The sequence below is a fragment of the Mixophyes fleayi genome, chromosome 4, assembly GCF_038048845.1.
Source record: "Mixophyes fleayi isolate aMixFle1 chromosome 4, aMixFle1.hap1, whole genome shotgun sequence".
In the NCBI taxonomy this organism is placed as follows: Eukaryota; Metazoa; Chordata; class Amphibia; order Anura; family Limnodynastidae; genus Mixophyes; species Mixophyes fleayi.
The window spans coordinates 44,255,676-44,273,535 of record NC_134405.1 but is presented as its reverse complement, the minus strand read 5'-3'; the positions used below and the strand labels follow the sequence as shown (position 1 = coordinate 44,273,535).

Sequence of the window (17,860 nt, the reverse complement as noted above, 5' to 3'; positions counted from 1 at the left end):
AGCTTGCATCCTGTTCAACATTTCAGAAAGCTCTATCGTGGTAGGTGTGAAGTCTCAGACGAGAATGAGGGTTTGAAGGAAGGCAGGAAACAGAATAAGAAAAAAAATAAAAAGCAACACAATCAGAAGGTAAGCCTGTGCCAAGCATGGTCATCCTCAAAGGCAGGGCCATCATTTCTACTGGGCACGATGGGCAGCTGCCCGGGGGCCCCACGGGCAAGGGGGCCCCATAGGCACGGCTCTTAATGAGAATAAATAATCCTGCAAAAGAAAAAAACCTGCAAAAAAAACCTACAAGGGTAACTGAGCAAGTACATCTATCTATCTCTATCTCTATATATCTATATATGTATACATCTGTATATCTATATCTAGGGGCCCCGGTGCACTGCTTTGCCCGGAGGCCCATAATGTTGTTAAGATGGCCCTGCTCAAAGGTACAGGGGATGCACCTTATTTTTGCCTATTATGAACATAATAGGCAAAAATAATAAATTAACTGAACAATTCCATCAGGTTTGATTGGTTTTGGGATTACAACTGTCTAACTGGTACAAGGAAAGCAAAGGATATATTATGTGATATTTGTTTTTTAATTAGATCGTACACAATACATTAGCACACCCAGAAAATGTGCAGTTCCTCCTGTTGTTCTCTCGCAGCAGGAAGGCCGACCAACGACTGCCAACTGGCAGACACTGCTATCTGAAAAGAATGAAGAAACGTCTGCCACCAACACTGACTAAACACTGAACAATACACAGTCATTACATTCAGTGGAGAGGAAAAAGTATCGACATTTTAGCATTGTACTGGCTGCACATAAACATTTTTTGTTTTAATCAGTGAAAAAGATTTGCGCAATTTTGTCAAATACAAACTCCGATTTATCAAAGAGATGATATTCATATCTGTAGAATTGATATTCCAAGTGAACTATGGTTGAAATACAGCATGTACTCAGGGCCGGATTAACCATAGGGCTAACTGGGCTACAGCCCAGGGGCCTATGGCATCCAGGGGGCCCTTGAAAGTGCTCAGCAGCAGTATTGATCGGTCGGGGCGGAGGCGCCCCCCGGCGCAATCAGTGCTGCTGAGCACTTTCACTGCGGTCTTTCCCTGTTGCGCTGTAGTCTCCTTACTGAGGAGATCTCGTGAGTCTCACTCTCACGAGATCTCCTCAGTAAAGAGCGTACAGCGTGCCGGAGAAGGAGGTAAGTGCCGGGGGGGCGGAGAGCTCAGATCACGGGAGGGGGTGGGCAGCTTGGATAACGGGGGGGGGGGCCCTCACGGGGGAATGGAGGCCCCCTTAGCCCAGGGGCCTCCATTCCCTTAATCCGGCCCTGCATGTACTTCTACTATTTTCACTCATTTATATGTTTGACACATGAATTAGGCATCTATGCAGTGAATTTGACAAGAAACTAGACATAGCCACTGTGCCACTGAAACCTCGCCTTCACTTAGGGTTATCCCAATTACTCAAACTACATTTTACAGTGGACCGATTCAGACTTCCCCACACCATTCCCCATCAACTGCAAACAGGCCAAGTTTTAAAACACGTTCTCCAGAAGTACTAGTAAGTTCACTCGTAAATCTTATATGTGAACAGCTACTGTACAGTTTACAAAGGATTCAATTGAGAACAAATGGTACTACAGAAAAAGTAAAGAGAAGGAACAGAATATAAATGAAAATTAATTAAAAGACAGACATGCTCAGCTGCTACAGAAAATAGCACATAATGTACTGAAGTCTCTCTGACATACTGTTATGTCACCCAGTCCAAACCACAAACCTAAATGTAGCACAGATTGCAATCACAATTGTTCTACTAGTCCAGCGATTGGATCTGAGGATGCAACTTGCATTGTACATGGCTTTATACAGTATCTAAGTATCTTACTGTCCCAGTAGACTTTGAGCCTTAGACAAGAGGCCACCTCATGGATCAAGCAATATACCCATTTGTCCAGCAGTCTTTAAAGGCACAGAGTGGTCAGTTATTGGGATAGAGGATTTATTACTGCTGACATTTATCTTTAGGATTTTCATACACAGTATATGAAGGGCTCCTATGTGTCACAGTTTTCCCATGATGGTCCCTACTTTGTCTCACAATACTTATTTCTTCCATAATGCAGACTCATGGTGATGTGTCCACAATTACAGGATAACTTAGGAACAGGTTTCTATTTTATCATACAGAGAAAGTCTTTGCCCCCTTCCTTATTTCTTCTATGTTTGCCTATTTGCCCCACTTAATTTTCTCAGATCTTCAAACAAAATTGAATAAAAGACAACCCAAGTAAACACAAAATATAGTTTTTAAATGGTAATTTAATTTACTGAAGGAAAAAGTTATCCAACAACAACCCTCTGTGAAATGTTATATGCCCCCTCTAGCTACTCATTTAACCAGTGAACCAAATTGAATTGATTATTGGGCTCAGGTAGACTAGACAACATAGGCTTGATGACTGCCAGTGTGAATCTAAACACTGTGTAAATAGAACCTTTGCAGCAATGTGAAGTTATTATTATTATTATTATTAATTTTTATTTATAGGGCGCCACAAAGTATCCGTAGCGCCGTACAAGGACAAACAATGGCACAGTACAAGGTGAAACAGCACAGTACAAGTAACAGTAAGCACTATAACTCTGGGGGCTCAGGCACAGCATGAAAGAGAGGGAGGGAGGGGAAAAGTGAGTATAGGCAGGTAACTATGGCCCAAGAGGGTGGGCACGGATGACAGGTTGAGAGTCACTGAGGGGAGCGGAGAGAAGCGAGAGGAGACAGAGGGCAGAGGGACTGAGAGGAGGTGAGCTGAGTAGCTGGAGAGCGCAGTTAAAAGTGATGGAAACAGAAGGTAGGAGAGCCCTGCTCAAAGGAGCGAACAATCTAAAGGGAGGGGAAGACAGACAGACACATGGATGAGACGGAGAGACGGGAGAAACGGAGACGGAGTCGAGGAAGGGGGAGAAGGGAAGAAGGGATGAGAAAGAGAGGTAGCCGACCGGTGGGAGTTTAGGCATGAGACTGGAAGGCTTTAAGGAAAAGGTGGGTTTTTAATGTACGTTTGAAAGAGGACAGATTAGGGGAAGTTCTGATGGAGCGGGGGAGCTTGTTCCAATGGAGGGGAGCGGCGCGGGAGAAGTCTTGGATAAGTTGACTAAAAGGTCTCAACAAGCAGCACAGTATGCTGCGATCAAAAGAAATTCCAGGAGAGATGAGAAATTTACTGAACTATAGCAGCCTGGAAAGGGTCACAAAGCCATTTCTAAAGCTCTGGGACTACAGCGAACCACATGAGAGCTACTATCTCCAAATGGAGAAAACATGAGCAGTGGTGAATCTTCCCAGGAATTGCTAGCATACCACAATTCCTCCAAGAGCTCATCAACAACTCATCCAGGAAGTCACAGAAGAACCCAGACTAACATCTAAGGGACCGCAGGCCTCATTAGCCTCAGTTAATGTCGGCTTTCGTGAGTCCACCATAAGAAAGAGACTGGGCAAAAATAGTATACGTGGCAGAGTTGCATGGCAAAAAACACTGCTAACCAAGACATAGAGGCTCTTCTCACATTTGCAAAAAAAAAACACTTTGATGACCCACAAACATTTTGGGCTAATGTTCATGAGTCAAAAATTAAACTTTTTAGAAGACATGGGTCCAGTTACCTCTGATGTCAAGCTAACAGAGCACTCCATAATGACAGTATACCAACAGTCAAAGTTGTTGGTAGTAGTATGATGGTGTGGGGTTGCTTGGCTGCTTCAGGACCTGGGCGTCTTGACATACTTGACGGGATCATGAATTCTGCTCTCTACCAGAACATTCTGAGGGAGAATTTCCGGTGATTAGCCCGTGATCTGAAGCTGAAGCGCAATTGGGTCATGCACAATGATCTGAAGTACAATAGCAAGTCCACCTCTGAATGGCTCAAAAGAAACAAAATTAAGGTTTTGGATTGGCCTATTCAAAGGTTTGACTTGAATCCAATTGATATGCTATAGCAGGACCTTAAACGGGCAGTTTATGCTAGAAAACAATCCAATTTGGTTGAATAAAAGCAATTCTGCAAAGAACACTGGGCCAAAATTCCTCCACAGTGACTTGAAGGACCGATCTCCAGTTTTTGGAAGTGTTTAGTTGAAGTTGTTGCTGCTAAAGGTAGCCCAACCAGCTATTAAGTTTAGTGGGGCAATTAATTTTTCACATGGGTGATATAGGTGTTGGATAACTTTTTTCCTTCAATAAATGAAATGACCATTTAAAAACTGTATTTTGTGTTTACTCAGGTTGTCTTTGTCTTATATTCAATGTTATTTGAAGATCTGAGACAATTAAGTGGGACAAATATGAAAAAATAGTAGAAATCAGGAAGGGGGCAAAAACTTTTTCACACCACTGTATTTGGCATCCAGGAGAAATTATGGAGTGGATTTTATGATGTTAACAGATTTCAACTCACATGAAAGTGTTTCATTTTAAAAAGAAATTCAACAACGAGTTTTAGTTCTGTAGAAAAAATGCTTAGTTATCTTGTCAGGTCATGTCACAGATTGTATGTTAGTGTTATTCTATAGGATTAGCTTCCTGGCCTCACTTTTGCTGACAGGAAGAAAATAGACTCAAGTCTGTTCATATAATGAACAATACGCGTTACCCTATAAAATGGCAGAGGAAAAATACAGGGAAGAATTCTGGGAATATCCAAATATAAATTAAAAAAATATAAATATAAAATTTAAATATATCTAAAAATAAAATAACTTGCATAAAAAGGGTCCTTGAAAGCAATAAACCAATTAATACATAGGGGACAATTCAGTAAAACAAAAAAAAAAGGATTTTAAAATATTTTTTTAAGCCATTTAAGTTAAAATGTATACTAAGGAGGAAAATTTGGGGTGGCTAATGACAAAACGTTAGTCAACTTTCTAGAACTAGTGTGCTGCTTAAGATTAAAAAAAAATAAAAATAAAAAGATACTACTAATTATTGTGGTTTTCGAAATTTAAACATAAAAATGTGTATTGTACTAAATGAGTTTGGGAGGAAACCACTTAAAAAAACAAATTTTTTTTTAGCATAAAATAAATTGTTTAAACAATGTTTTTAATGTAAAGTTACTTTACGCTTTTATAAAATTACTTTCAGTATAAAAAATGAATTAAGTCGCCTTAATGTTAGTACTACAGAATTTGACATCCATGATAGATGTTTTATCTAACACTAAAATCTAACAGAAAGTAAAATATTACTCATAAAAATCTTTACACCTTTTCACTTGATTTTCGCTCTAAGCCACTTGTATAGTATAGCCACATAGACAGGATATTTCACGAAAGCCTTGGATTGATATATAAATGGCATGGGTCATTTTTAATATGTCAAATTAAACACATACAATATTTAAAAACTAAATAAGTCTTACGGCACTTTTAAAATATTCCGTGTGTAAAAGACACCTTTACACATGTGTCATATACATATGAAAAACTAGGGCTTTCTCCAAATTACTTAGTGCCTGTCTTTTGGGGTTCAAACACCTAAACGAAATAAAAAAGAATAAGGGGTGTCCAACATAGTCTAGTAAATTGTAAAAGAAACAGATCTATTAAGAAATATAGGGTGTCTGTGTAGCAAAGAGTATGTTAAGCTTATCGGATATCCAGAGGTAAGAATCTCACGGACTTCAACCCAGGATCAGGATCTGAAATCTTGTCCTTCTATTTAGGGAGCGATCCGACACAAATCTCAGGTAAACCCTCAAGAGAAAGGAAACAGCACATAGTGTAAAATATCTACAAGGTATTCATAAAATAACCTATTTAAAATGCTAACTGTGTACCAAAGAGGAAGAGACAGTACCGTATTTAAAATTTTTAATAAGTCAAATAGCACATTGATACCCGTAGATTAAATTAAAAAGGAGAAAGTTAATCTGGAATCCTTGTGGATCATTGTTGTTGAAAAGAAATTATCCCTGGCCAGTAGATCATGTTCGCAGGAAACAGGTAAGTAAGCTCAGTCGAAATGTACCCGACGCGTTTCATCTATAGGACCTCCACAAGGATTCCCGATAAGCTTTCTCCTTTTTAATTTAATGCATTGATTTTGCAATGTCTGAAGATTTTTGGGAGGAGCTTTTGGACATTGATGATTTATAAGTCAATTTGCCTGTAATAGATCCAGTGATTAGGAAATCAACCTGTAAATTGCTAAACAAAAAAATTGATTTTTATCGCTAATTGACCTTAGAAAATGACCTCTAACATGCAGTCTGTTGATCATAAGTGGTAGTGCAATTTTTTGGTTCGTTTCTTTGTTTATAACTTTCACTTGTTAGCATCTTTGAGCAATATCTCTGACTCGGAGCAAACTCCAGGTAATCCCCCTAAACATGTGCAAGAAATTACAAAGATTAATTATATATAAATTTACAAACCTACTATATATTGTATCTGAATGACATGGTTTCTTTAATAAATACTATGAATATGGCTCAATTAGCCTTTCGACACTGAGTCTGGTTATGGCGTATTGCATGTCAACGTGGTTAATTTATGGGATAATTGCATGTACACATGTGTAGAGCGGGCTTAGCTAACAGCGTCGTTCCAGCTGTGGCAGAAGCAGCCTACGGCTCTCCAGCTAGATGGCCAGGCATCTGGTAATATGTAGTGTCACCACAGCTGCAGAGTCATAGGTTGCCTACTTCCGAAATGAAGGAGATGAGATCTCAGCTGGGGGCACGGAAATCACAAAGTTAAACTTTACCTACAAGTCTGAATCATTTTCCACAAGATCAACTCAACATTGAGAACTCTGGAATAATGTCAGATGAGGGTCTGGGCTTGTTGCTCACAATCTGCAGATCCATAACTGGGCAGGAGAAAATGCAGTGACTCCTCACGTTGGAATGTCTTCTATGGCCAGAGTCCACATTCCTCCTTTCCTTACTTACTGATGTGAAAAACATGCAAAATATTGTGACACAGAAAATCACAGAGCTACAAAAATGGCACAACAGGACATCCCAGGGCAGCCTAATCATTAAGATCAATAAAATCTATAGATTTGATCAGCTGCAAGAAAGATGAATTAAAAACGGAGTCCACCAAAGAATCACTCTCTATAATTAGTGTTGCATATAGCCGTTTGGCTATGTTCACGATATATATATATATATATATATATATATATATATTTATCCATATGCTAAACATTCAGAAATACGTACAATAATATTGTATTATGCACATACACTGCATGGGAAACAGTAAGTGGACACCACTTCTAACTATAGTGTGTTTGGCTAATAGGTGCATAGATTTAAGTATACAGCCATGCAATCTCCATAGCCAAACATTAGCAGTAGAATGGGTCGTACTGAAGAGATCAGTGACTTTCAACAGGGCACCGTCATAGGATGCCACCTATCCAACAAGTCAGTTGGTCAAATCTCTGACCTACTAGAGCTGCCTCGGAGAGCTGTAAGTGATGTTATTGTGAAGTGGAAACATCAAGGAGTGCTGTAATGTGTAACATGTAAAGATTATCTGCCTCAGTTGCAAAACTCACCACTGAGTTCCAAAACTGTCTCTGGAAGCAACTTCAGCAGAACAACTGTTCAATGGGGCTTCATGGATTGGATTTCCATGGCCAAAATGACGCATACAAGGTTCAGATCACCATGCACAATATAAAACGTCAACTGGCATGGTGTAAAGCACAATGCCTTTGTACTCTGGAGGGGTGGAAATGCATTATTTGGAGTGACGAAACACGCTTCACCATCTGGCAGTCTGATGTAGATTTGGTGTATGCCAGGAGAACGCTTCCTATGCTAATGTGTACTGGCAACTGTAAAGTTTGGTGGAGGAGGAATAATGGTCAGGGGCTCATTTTTATGGTTGGTTGGCCTGGGCCTCTACTTTCCAGTGAAGGGAAATCTTAACGCTACAGCATACGATACTCTAGAGAATGGTTCTCTACCACCTATGTGACAACTTTGGTGAATGCCCTTTCCTGATTCAGCAGGATAATTCCTCTATGCACAAAACGGGGTCCATCAAAAAATGGTTTCACCAGTTTGATTTGGAAGAATCTGAATGTCCTGCACAGAGCCTTGACCTCAATCTCAATGAACACCTTTGGGGTTAATTGGAATGCTGACTGCTTGCTAGACCTTATTGCCCGATATCAGTTCCTGACCTCACTAATGCTCTTTTGGCTGAATGGATGCGACTCCCTGTAGCCATGTTCTAAAATGGGAATCCTTGCTGTGATAGCAGCAAATACCCATGGTTTTGGAATGCAAAGTTCAGTAAGCAGATATGAATGTGATGTCCAGGTGTCCAAATACTTTTGGCCATGTTTTGTCAGGGATATGTATAAAAATGTATTATTACGGAGTGAATCACCGTGAGTTATTGATTTATGGCTCAGTTTTAATTTGGTAGAAGTTGAGGCCATGAAAAGCTGCATGTTTGATGAAGACACAGAAAAATGGCCGTGCCAGGGGGAGATATAAATCCAATCTAGACTGTGAAACAATTTGGTGGCAATGCTCCTCGCTCAACTAGTTCGCCCTCTACATCATATAAAATGCCCTTCTCACTCTCCCAATGATGCTGATCAAAGAGATCAGACCTTCCATGTTTTGTCAGTCATAGCAGCTGCTAGTATCAGAGCTCCAGTGTCACTCACCGGACTGTGAGTGCCATTTCTCCTGTGTTCAGGAACCGTGGCCGTCCGCCATCCTGAGGGTCTGCGCATGTGCAGCCCTTATGAAACCTTCAGTACCTGTTGCTTTTAATTAATTGGATGATCAGGCAACCCTCCCTTTTTAAACCACCTGTGATCATTACCTAGTTGCCTGATCTTGGAGTCTCATTCCCCATGAGCCTCTGAAGGTGTTCCTGTGTTTCCTCGTGTATTCAGCTCCAGCTGATTCCCGTCTACTACGATTGTGGTTTCCATACCACTTCAACTCTCCTGTGTTCATCGTGTCTGCACTCAGCTGATTCCTATCTGCTACTGCTGCCGGATTCCAGACCGCTTCAACTCTCCTGTGTTCAGCGTGTCTGCTCTCCGCTGCCTCCGTTACTACTGCCGGGTTCCAGACCGTCTCAACTCTCCTGTGTTCATCGTGTCAGCTCTCCACCGATTCCTATCTGCTACTGCTGCCGGATTCCAGACCACCTCTACTCTCCTGTGTTCAGCGTGTCTCCCTTCCGCTGCCTTCGCTACTACTGCCGGATTCCAGACCGCCTCTACTCTCCTGTGTTCAGCGTGTCTCCCCTCCGCTGCCTCCGCTACTACTGCCGGATACCAGACAGCCTCAACTCTCCCGTGTTCATCATGTTTCCAGTTTTACTTACTACTGCTTCCTGAGTATTGCTCCTTTGATTACCGGTTACCTTTCGAGCGCTGCATCAACCTGATTACCGCTTCCATCCTCCAGTGGTCTCTCCTCCTGCTGGCGTTCAGCCGTTCAGGTATCCCTGCACTTCTCCTTGACAGCCTGCTCTCCTGAACCGCGGTATGCATACTTTCCATTGACTTTGCTATTGTGTTGCATATCCGTCTGGACTGTGTTGTGTTCATCTCCGGAGTCTTCCATCTACTGAAGCTATTGTTACTATTGACTTTGTTTCCTATTACCTGGATCTCTATAGTGACTTTGTATACTTCAAGCAGCTATTATTGTATTGTGGTTATCATCGTGGGATCAAGTTCCGTGTGCCGCCCATGTATCCTCTGTATTCCATTCATCTCCTCGTGCTCCTCCTCACATATATATAGCAGTGGTACAACTTGCTGAACGCAGACCACTGACTCCTGTTTTCCATTGGCACCAGTTTCAAGTATCCTCTCACATAAGCAGTGGTACAACTTGCTGTACGCAGACCACTGACTTCCCCGTTACCTACTTGCACCTGGAACCCATTCCTTCACTATAGACAGTGGTACAACTTGCTATAAGCAGACCACTGACTTTCACTACCTCCTCTCTACTCCTGGACATTCCTCCTCACTATAGCAGTGGTACAACTTGCTGTACGCAGACCACTGACTCTCCTCACGTTTACTTGTCCATCTGGTTCCTCGTGTTCATACATCTAGTCATTACCAGTTGCTGTTAGTCATAGACTTTCCTTGAGCATTCTCTCACCATCTGCTGATTCTCCTGTTCCGTTGTCACCCTGCTACCAGAGGACCATAGTACCAGCTATATTACTCTAGTAAGAACATCATCTGGTGATATCCTGGGCAAAGACTCCTAGTGCCCGTGACATCCAGCTATATGTCGAATTCTAGTGGAGGACCAGTAACCAATCATTGCACTGGTTGCTTGCAATTTCTATGGTTGTCAAAACAGTGGCCATGGGACTGTACCATATAATTATAATTATTTTTAATATTGTCATTGATTTAAAAGGTGATACAGTGCCCCAAAGCATCGAATATTGGGAAAACAGAGCATATATAAAACTGGGACATACAAGAAGGACAACATAAATGCACATGTGAAAACAAAGGGTACGGGAGAGCCCTGCTTGTGAGAGAGCTTACAGTTTAATGTAAAAATGGCAGAGACAAGAGGTGCAAGTGTGGGTCAGAGTGGAGATTGTCACAGTTGTGAGGGTGGTCTCTAGTAAAGCGGTGGATTTTCATATAGTGTGTAAAGATCTGAAGGCTTGAAGAGAGTCTTATTAGGCGTGGTAGGGAATTGCATAGGGTGGTGGCCACACTGGAGAAGTCCTGTAGGGGGAAGTGAGAGGTGATTACCACAGGAAAGGTGCAGGTCAGAGGCAGATTTAAGAGGGCGTGAGGTCGACTATTTCAACATATTGTCTTAGATGTATGACGGTCTGGTGTTGAGAGCCTTGTAGGTGAAGATGGGTAATTTGAATTAGATTCAAGAGGATATGGGAAGCCACTGTAGGTATTTGTAGAGTGATGAGGCAGATGAGGAACAGATAGGGTAAGATCAGTCTTGTTGTGGCATTTAGGATGAATTGAAGCAGGGCAGATACATGAGGGTAATGGTATATAGGAGGAGGAAGTAGTTGTTGAGGCAAGAGGTGAAAGAGTGGATAAAAGGTTTGTTTGCAACTTAGGTAAGAAAAATGGTGCATTCTGGCAATATTTCCAAGATGAAGGCAGCATATATGAATACTGCATCATATTGTATGGATTGGTTAATATATACTGGACATTTGGAGCTGCCTAACATAATGGTCCCTTTGAGAAAGTATAACATGTATGGCTTCGTAACATACTGGTGGGTGTCATTAGGGGGCAGCTATGGTAGTGGGGCATGAGGGTGTCTGCTTCTGTCTGCAGTACTCCTTCTCCTCTGTGGATGCTGCTTTGCTTATACCAGATCCTGTCTGCAATGGGTTAAGCTCTCACCATTCCATCTGGATCCTGATCCTATGTGTCTGCCCCTAATTAAGATTGCCTTTCCAGCAGACTGGTGACAGTTCATCAATTGTCATTGTTGCTGGTCTCTCTTAGAACTTCTGTGATCTGTTCCTAGGTTATCTCCTGGTATCTGACTCCTGTTTGACTTATTGCATTGCACCTTTTCTTGTAACCTTGACTTTGGCTTCATTGACTTTGCTGTTTGCTCCCTGGTACTGTTGTGGATCTTCCAACTTCTGACCTTGGCTTGCCTGACCTTCGTCCTGTCTGCTCCTTCCGTGGATGATCCATTCTCAGCTTCAAGACAACATATTAGTAAGCCTACTCCCATCATTTCTAGACTGTTTCTCTGACCATACTGCAATATCTGCACAATGGTATTATCTACTTCACTGTACTCTGTATCCTGAGTTTCTTGTTACCTCCTCTGATTTCCCAGCATTTTCAGCCATCACCTGTGATTGTGCAGCTCTGCTACAAACTACTTATTGCATTCAGCTTTCACCTGTGCTTGTCCTGCTACTTCCGCAACTACCACTCCCAATATCTGCTGTCGTTGTATCACCTATTTTATTTAATTCTCCATCTGTTGCCTGGGTTATCTTTGTGCTTGTGCTGACTGTGTTACCATTCTTTGCATCAGGTATTTACCTGTGTGATCCTTGTTTGAAATAAAGAACTGTTTTCATCCCACAACTTTCCATGGTGTGTACTGGTGGGACTCTGACAGGAGGTAAAGGAGGCCCCAGAGTTTTAACCAGGTTAATTAGCACACTGAAATCACTCTTCTAATATTGTCTGACTAGCATTTTGAACTTCTATAACTAAAAAATACAATGCATCGATATTATAGGCTTGTCCCCAAGACAAAGCATTGTAGGTGGACATGGACACAATAGGATTAGTAGCCAGTACTGGAAATAATACAGATTTAGAGTTAAAGATATATAAACACAGTTGGCAACATGCAGCGTAACATTTTGCCACAAATAGATGACTCTATTGAAGGGGTTGGTGGTGCTTTGCTTGCCTTAGTTGCACCTTCATTATAGGTGACCATACAGTAGAAAAGTCCACAATAAAGAAAAAAGTTGATGATTTTGTATGTTTTTAGCAGTAGTGTGGGGTGTAACAATGATAAATGATTGCAGACAATTTAAAATATTTATGTACACTCTAATTTACTCTTGTGCTGCTGATTTCCTCTGCCTCTGTGTAGAGGGCAGCACTTGGCTGGGAGGCGGCATATTCAGATCTGCAGAGTATATAAAGCTCACTCTGACACTGCAGCAGTGTCAGAGCAACAGGTATCCATACCCAGACTGACTCTTTTAATCTTCTGTTCTGAAATGAAATCCCATTACCAGTAATTTAGTCTAATTTACTGGTAATGGGATTTCATTTCAGAACAGAAGATTAAAAGAGTGTAATAATATAGAAGACAGTAACAAAACTCAGGATCTATGGATTCAAGTGCCAACCTAGTTTTGCATTGGCCAGGCAGAGGTGCGGAGTCTAATGAGCTCCCTCGGCTTCACCAAGAACCACCGCAATGCAGGATGGGTTTCGTGGCTGGGAGCTCGCAGGTCACGGTCCTCTGGATTGCTACTATTGTAACACGATGATAGCCAGAGATGGGGGTAATCCGAAGCAGGTGGACAGGCCGGGGACTGGTACACTGATGGTCAGAAGAGCACAGACTCAGTGTCACGAACCTGCGTCCTGCAGCTCCTGGATGCAGGTACATTCTTTCCTTTGTAATTGACCTTGTGGTCTTGCTGTTCATTCCACTGCTGCAGACACAGCTCATCATCTATCTGGTTCCTGAATTATACACCTGTGTGGATCTCTGTGCTTCTGCTTTCTACATTTCATTGATTCTCAGTGTAGCCTGTTCTTTGTTTGTCTATCCTGACTGTGTGAAGACTTGGTTCCCTGGCTCCAGCTTACCTGTTCCTGTATCTCTGCATGACTGACTTATTCTTGGATATCAACTCACAGAGTTACCATCATTTCCAGCAGCTCATCTCAGCTCTGTTTATACCTGGATATCAACTCACAGAGTTAGCACCATTTCCAGCAGCTCATCTCATCTCTGTTTTACCACAAGTTCAGTTACACAGGAAAGAATATCCAGGAACAGGAGTCAAAGGATGCTTCCTATCAGGTTGAGTAACTTGATGATCTGGCAAAGGTTGCTTGGGGCAGGCAGTCTATAGAGGCCAGAAGCAAATGTTTAAGGTTCCAGCAATAACGAGGCAGGTAAGAGCAGTCTAAGTACCACAGTGACCTCTTTGGTGGACAGTGGTACTACAAGCAGGACACAAATATACACAAAGGTCCAACAAAGTACCTGCAGACAGAAGATGCAGGATGCAGGTCATGACACGGAGTCTGTGCTCTTCTGACCATCAGTGTACTAGTTCTGGCTTGTTTGACGCCCCTTCAGGATACCGATTCTGTACCTCACTGTCCTCCGTGTACCAGTCCCTGGCATGTCCACCTGCGTCGGATTACCTCCATCTCTGGCTACCATCATGTTACACTTATTAGCAATCCAGAGGACCGCGACCTGCGAGTACCCAGCCACGAAGCCCATTCTGCATTGCGGTGGTTCTTGGTGAAGCCCAGGGAGCTCGTTAGACTCCGTAGCTCTGCCTAGCCAACGCGAAACTAGGTTGACACTTGAATCCATAGATCCTGAGTTTTGTTACAGTCTTCTATATTATTACACTCTTTTAATCTTCTGTTCTGAAATGAAATCCCATTACCAGTAAATTAGACTAAATTACTGGTAATGGGATTTCATTTCAGAACAGAAGATTAAAAGAGTCAGTCTGGGTATGGATACCTGTTGGTCTGACATTGCTGCAGTGTCAGAGTGAGCTTTATATACTCTGCAGGTCTGAATATGCCGCCTCCCAGCCAAGTGCTGCCCTCTACACAGAGGCAGAGGAAATCAGCAACACAAGAGTGTGGAGCAGGTAAGTTTTGTGACTAAGACCCTATATCAAGCGAAGATTTGTGGAAGGGGGGGCATAACTGGGTTAGTAATAAGTGTGGTTAATATTAGTAACAGGAGAATAGCAATTAATAAGATTAGTGATGAGGATTGGTCAGACGTGCTTTGCAGTGGGTCTAGATGTAAGAGTATAATATTACATCTAGACCCACTGCCAAGCACTTCTGACCAGTCCCCATCATTAAGTTATAGGGTGGGTATGATCCTAGACCATAGATTGCAAGTTCAAGAGCATCTGCATGTGCTAAGGTGTAGGTGCTATAGTGTAAAACAATACAAATCTGAGATGTCTAATATTGAGGAGGCACTGACACAACTGACAAGGCCCATTACCCTTGCTGAGTGTTCAAAGCCACAGAGGCTCTTTAGTCCTCAGTCTTGTCAGTGGCCTTGCTCAGAATTCGGAGCCCTTCTAGTCGGAACCTCCGTGTCTATACACTTTGGGGGGTAATGCCGTTAGCTAAAACAAATGGGCTTAATATGAGGGTTTAATATTTGGCCTGTTGCCTTTTTCCATTCATGTACTTAATAAATACTGTGGACAATTTGCAACCACACAAGTGTGTCAGTCCTAGGTGAATTATAGGCATGTTATCGAGTGAGTGGTCACGAGCGGAATTGATGTGTCACAGTCTAAGGCAGTCGTGTTCAGGGGTCAACATACAAATGTTTTTTGTTCTAGTTATTCAAGATTTTTAATTTTTTTATTTTACTTAGAAAAACAATATGGGAATGGTATTGTATAGACGGGCATGAGGATGCGAAGGTTCATAATTAGTAATTTGTAGTGTATTCACCCACAATACCTAGAAGTGTGTTGACTTATTACAATCCTGTCTGCTTGTGGTTTTTTATCTACAATTTACACTATGGGGGTATTCAATTGACGGCGGGATCGCCGAAAATCCCGCGCTCGAAAAATATTACCGTTATTACGGTAATCCTGCGCAATTTACTCGCTGGATTTCAGCTCGCAGCTCAGGGAGCCCAGCGAGGTATTAACGGTAATATTTTTCGAGCGCGGGATTTTCGGCGATCCCGCCATCAATTGAATATGCCCCTATGTATCTTGATGGGTAAAAAATAAATACATCACATTTTTTAAACAATATTGTTTTCTTAGTTAACAACAAATAATCCCAGCAACAAACTATTAGAAAACCTAGGAGTCTGAAGACAATTCCTTTCATCATCATCTGCAGCAGCTATTTTGTATAGCGCCACAAATTCAAATCCTTTAATAAAGAAACAACTTTATAGCAATTATGTAGATGTTGTTTTCTTCACATAACAATGTATCCAAGACCACACAGTTTATGATGTTTTAAAACAGTAATAACTAGTGGGGAGGAGATGTTTAAATGTTTAAAAATAAAAAAACAAAGCATGCCGGGTACATGAGAACAGCCTTGAAGGAAAAAAACAATCAAGCGCTGCCAAATATTCTGTGTCTGCCTGGGATCTCTAAATAAAATGAGAGGGAAAACATTCTGCATTACAGTATGTTTCAGCTTTTTTGTTAAACTGCAAGTTTATGTTTTGTTTTAGTAAGATAATCATCGTCCCAACGTTAATAGAACACGTCCCACCCCATCTGTATCAAAATGGTACCCCCCCCCCTAAAATTACCATTGTACCTGATTGCACATCAGCCTGTTAATTCATTGCAGCATAGAAAAGTACAACAAGCCGAGGACAGTTGTTCGATAAAGCTCTACTGAGAAAGTTGTACTGTAAAAGCTCTATCAAAGATGTATTTACAGATTGAGGGATCTATTAATAAAAAGTGGCAAAGGACCTTGTTTCCTATCACTGCTTATCACAGAAATATAAAATCTCATATCGCCATCATTTACTGCAAAAATATCGATGGCTGTGGAGAGAGGATCCTTACCTCTTCGCAAGGCCAGTCTTGGTAGACATGCACATGCGTGACTGGGTTTAACGGCTGGTGCATGAGCAGTGGAACTGGAAGGGCTGACTTGGGCTTTCAGGTCCACTTGTTTAAAACACTTTTAAAATATGTATTAAAACTATAAAACAAAAAATTTCTGTTGCTAATATTTTGATTTGAAAAGAGACTGTATTTAAATAAAGTATTTTTTCATTGGTTATCTCCTGTTATCGCGATCCCAGGATGGAGATAGCAGAAGAAGGATTGAGGTGGTATTTGGAAAAATCCTTGTTAAATAGGATTCCCCAGTGTCCCAGTAATCTACCATTAGAACCCAGCGCTACTAAGCTACACATGGCTTGGAAACAAGGATCCTGTTGTTAGGAAGGGAGAGACCGGATATATAAGTAAGAAGGATGCTGGTTTCCCATATATAAGGAAAGGTTACTTATGTGGGAAGCTTCCATAAATGATTACGCCATATAACCTCTCCCTGTAACTCCTCATCTTACTCTATATAACCTCTCTCTATAAGTCCTCGTATTACTCCATATAACATCTCCCAATAACTCCTCCTCTTACTCCATATAACCTCTCTCTATAACTCCTCCTATTACTCCATATATCCTCTCCCTATAACTCTTCCTATTACTCCATATATCCTCTTCCTATAACTCCTCCTATTACTCCATATAACCTCTCCCTATATCTCCTCCTATTACTCCATATAACCTCTCTCTATAACTCCTCCTATTACTCCATATAACATCTTCCTATAACTCCTCCTATTACTCCATATAACCTCTCCCTATAACTCATTATATTACTCCATATAACATCTTCCTATAACTCCTCCTATTACTCCATATAACCTCTCCCTATAACTCCTCCTATTACTCCATATAACATATCCCTATAACTCCTCTTATTACTCTATATAACCTCTCCCTATATCTCCTCCTATTACACCATATAACCTCTCCCTATATCTCCTCCTATTACACCATATAACCTCTTCCTATAACTCCTTCTATTACTCCATATATTATCCCTCTATGTTGTAAATTTATCAAGCCGTGGGTTTGGAAAAGTGGAGATGTTGCCGATAGCAACCAATCAGATTCTCACTGTCATTTTGTAGAATGTACTGAATAAATGATAACTAGCATCTGATTGGTTGCTATAGGCAACTTCTACACTTATGCAAAAACGCAGCTTAAAACATTTACCCCTATAACTCCATATAACTACTCTCTATAACTACTCCTATTACTCCATATAACCTCTCCCTATATCTCCTCCTATTACTCCATATAACCTCTCTCTATAACTCCTCCTATTACTCCATATAACCTCTCTCTATAACTCCCTCTATTACTCCATATAACATCTCCCTATAACCCCTCCTATTACTCCATATAACCTCTCTCTATATCTCCTCCTATTACTCCATATAACATCTCCCTATATCTCCTCCTATTACTCCATATA

The 17,860-nt window shown here is 41.3% G+C and overlaps 1 long non-coding RNA gene across 1 annotated transcript in view; it reads right to left on the bottom strand.

Annotated features, from left to right (window-relative positions):
- Positions 1-17,792, bottom strand: part of LOC142151320 (uncharacterized) — a 179,915-nt gene extending 162,123 nt beyond the window's left edge. Inside the window, exon 1 of the long non-coding RNA XR_012691177.1 lies at positions 17,771-17,792. This is a non-coding gene — a long non-coding RNA (uncharacterized LOC142151320). The remainder of the gene's footprint in view (positions 1-17,770) is intronic.
- Positions 17,793-17,860: the final 68 nt, after the last annotated feature.